We start from the raw sequence: 1,104 nt of genomic DNA on the forward strand, positions 1-1,104 counted from the left end.
GCAGAAAAAAAGGGCAGGAGCTTGCTTGAATACTAAACCGACTTTTTCCAATCATAATTTCTTAAATTAGCATATTTTTATCACATTTTCATTGGCAATAGTAAAAACCACAACCGAAGATATTCCCTCTGTGAATGTTTATTCTACAAGAAATGAAGAAATGATAAATGAAATAAAAAGATGATAATCTCTACTTTTCTGGACAGCTGAAACAAAGAAAAAGAAGTCATAGAACTATATAAAAAAAAAAAGGCTCAAATGCACACTGTCGGATGAGACTTTCGTGAATAGTCCCGATCACAGCTATCTTAGCTCTTCGTGACCAGCCTTAACAGAAGTGAGCAAAAGGCTTTCTGTAAACTCTTAGGCCTTAAGAATCTTGAGCATTACAGAGGAACCAGGATAAAGAACTCAGAATTAAGGTGAGTGGCCCGGTATGTGGAAATCTTTGAAGGAAGTTGTCGGCTGCAGGTATTCATCCTTGGAAGTACGTATGTATGTATGTATATGTATGTGTGTGTGTTTGTGTGTATGTGAGGACACTTTTATACTTCCTAATATCATTCCACAAATAACCCATTAATATCGAATTCAATAAATCTCGAATAATATACAGGATTCTAACCTATGCAATTCCGCACAGGTGTCTATAAGGATCAATGCTCCCAATTTTTCCTTAATCATGCAATCATTCATTGATCCGCCCGCTGGATTTAAAGTTTCATATACATTCATTTTCTTACTGTTGCTAACACTCTCAACCTTCTCCTCTCTCAAACTTTCAGACTCTTTTACCAATCTCTGTGGCTTCTCTTTTCATTGTCACCAATCAGTTCGTGTTGATCTGTAAACAAACGACTCCACATTACTTTCACAATAACCATGTTAACATGGTCTCTTGCTACACACTCACCTACTCCACCTGCCTTCCGTCTTGCCGTTACTCCACCTATGGTCATATAAAGCACTCATGGATTTGTATCATGTCCTTTACTGCAGCTCACTTTTACACATCATTCCAGTATAAACACCTTAACATCCTGCTCGCTATTAACACGAAACAATTAATCTCTTAACTAATAGTCTTTTCTTCTAATTTCTTCA

The sequence above is a fragment of the Macrobrachium rosenbergii genome, chromosome 14, assembly GCF_040412425.1.
Source record: "Macrobrachium rosenbergii isolate ZJJX-2024 chromosome 14, ASM4041242v1, whole genome shotgun sequence".
Classification (NCBI taxonomy): domain Eukaryota; kingdom Metazoa; phylum Arthropoda; class Malacostraca; order Decapoda; family Palaemonidae; genus Macrobrachium; species Macrobrachium rosenbergii.